Source organism: Montipora capricornis, chromosome 6 (assembly GCF_036669925.1).
Source record: "Montipora capricornis isolate CH-2021 chromosome 6, ASM3666992v2, whole genome shotgun sequence".
NCBI classification, from domain to species: domain Eukaryota; kingdom Metazoa; phylum Cnidaria; class Anthozoa; order Scleractinia; family Acroporidae; genus Montipora; species Montipora capricornis.
The window spans coordinates 62,063,778-62,066,277 of record NC_090888.1 but is presented as its reverse complement, the minus strand read 5'-3'; the positions used below and the strand labels follow the sequence as shown (position 1 = coordinate 62,066,277).

Genomic DNA, 2,500 nt, shown 5'->3' with positions numbered 1-2,500 from the left:
GCTTCAACATGACGTTTTCATCGATAATAAATTGGAACTTCGAGCACTTTCTCAACGAGGGTTTTCGACAAGTTGTTACCGTGTGCCACAACAGGTCTAATTCAACTAACACGACAAGTAAACACAATAAATCATTGTGATTACGAAATCACTCATAACTACTGAGTGCATTTCATGATCCCTTCGTCAACGGCTTTTCCTTTCCAACTTAGTAAACTACAACTAGTTTGTTTTCTTTATTTTCTTTTTGTCGGAGATATTAGCTCTTGTGGAAGCTTCTCTGTAAATCATAGGTTTTAAATAAAGATGATGTTTGTTGTATACATGTATGTATGTATGTAGATCATGTATTAATGGAATGAGCATTCGATAACTATAATCCGGAGAATTCTGGCGCTGAATACAACGTTAAATTGGCGCATGTAAGGGAAATTTTTAATTTTCGCTCTCTACTGTTGTGATAAAAGGCAAATAAATCTTTAACGAAAAGGATTTCAATCAAGAGAATCTATCAACAATCAATGGATAACGCCCCGGGGGGTACTCCCGATAATTTAGGATAGGTACCGCTAACGGTGTGCAGCCAAGGTTCTCAAAACCTGACCCTATTTAAGGGTAGAAAATCGAGGTTTGAGGGTAGGTGACAACCCAAATAACGGCTGCCCCCTGACGGCCACGTGGGAATGAGGAGCGCACGTACGGCAATACAAGCTATAAACGTCCCTTTATTCAGGCCTGTATTCAGCCGTGCACCACAGTTTTAATAGACCATATCTTTTTCGTTTTGCGCGTTGGGGTGGATACTGCAATTTAGTGACCCTATCTAAGGAATATCTAAGGATCACAATACCAAAAAGGATACCCTATTTTAATTAAGGACTGAGCACCTCAAAAAGCCTACTCTATTGGGCGGCACGTACCTATATAGCGTATATAATATCCCCCTCCCCCGGGGGGAAACGTATGGAAACCGCTAGCCAGTCGCTGTATTTGAACACTTGATACGAATTTTGCACAAAATTTGCATTTTGTTTTTCCAGTAGAAAATATATTGGACAGCGTGATAAAATGGTATACCGATAAACGAAATGGAGATATGGTCGACAAACTATCCACAAAGCTCAAAAAATAGAAACATCTCTTCTAGTTTTCCGTCAGTCTAAGAAAACCTCGCCAGAAAACTGACAATTTGTTTTTAAATAACGGACATGTTTGCCTTCGAAATCTTCGAAATCAATTAATCGTGACTGAACAGGTGTCTTCAAAAATGATCGAGAGAAAAAACACTTCAATCTTTTTTTTTTTAATTACAGCAAATGCGGAATCCGCATTTAAGGTTGAAACGAGGTTAACTAACACGAGATTTCAAACGAAGAAATGTAAAGACACGCCTCTGACATAAGTCATTTCGCTTAAAATAATATCCTTAATTGTTAAAGAGAGAAAAGTCTAAGTGAAACTGATCAACGCAGTAATGAGTCAACACGAGCATCTGTAAAGAAGCCTTAAAAAATTCAGACTTGAACGAGATTTTACCAAGAGAAAAAACTTCTCTAACTCTAACAACATTTCCAGAGTTCTATCATTCAACCAGAAAAAGATCAATAGAAACCACAATAGTAATCGTATCAATTTCAGACTCTCTGTTCAATAAAAATTACAGTGTGTGTATGCCATGATTGGCATAGCAGTGGCTCGATAAATGTGAATTTCTTTTCTTTTACTCTTTTTTTTTTATTTAAATTAATTAAAATTAATTTTTCAAGGCAAATTCCAATTTTGTCGACAATGAACGACTTTCCGCGGGTTCGTCAAGTTAGATAACTCGTAGGAGAAAGACATAGTACTATTTTTTTACTAAAAGTCCTGAAGCTGTCAGTCAAACGCCATATATTACGATCATTCCTTTGACAAAAAAAGATAAGCTTACTTGTAAAAAATTGTCTATTTGGATTTAAGGCAAGGCATATTTGATCAGCTTTATTTAATTAAGCAAGGAAAACGTGCAGATTGATAAAAATCGTTCGCGGAGTGTTTCGCTAACTCCCCACAAAACGTGACTCCAGATAGCGTCATTTCCTGGGTGAGGTCATGCACTGGGAAAGAATGCAGATTCAACCAACTCAAACACCTGTCAGTTTGTATTAGGTGATTTGCGTTTATCCGTTCTCCATTTCAGAAGAGTTGGTTGTAGATTTGGTTCCAGATCTCCCACCAACTCGTCCAACAAGGCGAACGGCAAAAATACTAACCACTCTCAACATGATCTGCAAGCAGTCGGCAGTTCTTCAATGTATCTTTCTGAGGAAATTCATTGTATTTCCGTTTTTTCCTTTTATTTTACGAAACGTTTCAATTTGAGTGCGTTTTGGCATGAGCGCTGAATTTGTTACATGGAAACTTCCATGTGGGAAGAGCAAGAACGAGGTGCTATGTAGCTCATCAGATAACTGTTTTGTGATCTGTGAAAAATGTGCTTCAGAGCCTCTTTTCCCAAGAA

The 2,500-nt window shown here is 37.7% G+C and overlaps 2 protein-coding genes across 3 annotated transcripts in view; both read right to left on the bottom strand.

Annotated features, from left to right (window-relative positions):
* The window catches only part of LOC138052798 (transient receptor potential cation channel subfamily A member 1-like), a 43,598-nt gene extending 43,373 nt beyond the window's left edge, over positions 1-225 (bottom strand). The window contains exon 1 of the mRNA XM_068899380.1: positions 1-225. This exon is cut by the window's left edge and continues 56 nt beyond it. The gene's annotated coding sequence lies outside the window, so the exon portion shown is untranslated.
* Positions 226-1,743: 1,518 nt separating this feature from the next.
* LOC138052796 (transient receptor potential cation channel subfamily A member 1-like) overlaps positions 1,744-2,500 on the bottom strand; it is a 20,779-nt gene continuing 20,022 nt past the window's right edge. For both annotated transcript variants that reach the window (XM_068899375.1, XM_068899376.1), the window contains exon 12: positions 1,744-2,500. This exon is cut by the window's right edge and continues 255 nt beyond it. The gene's annotated coding sequence lies outside the window, so the exon portion shown is untranslated.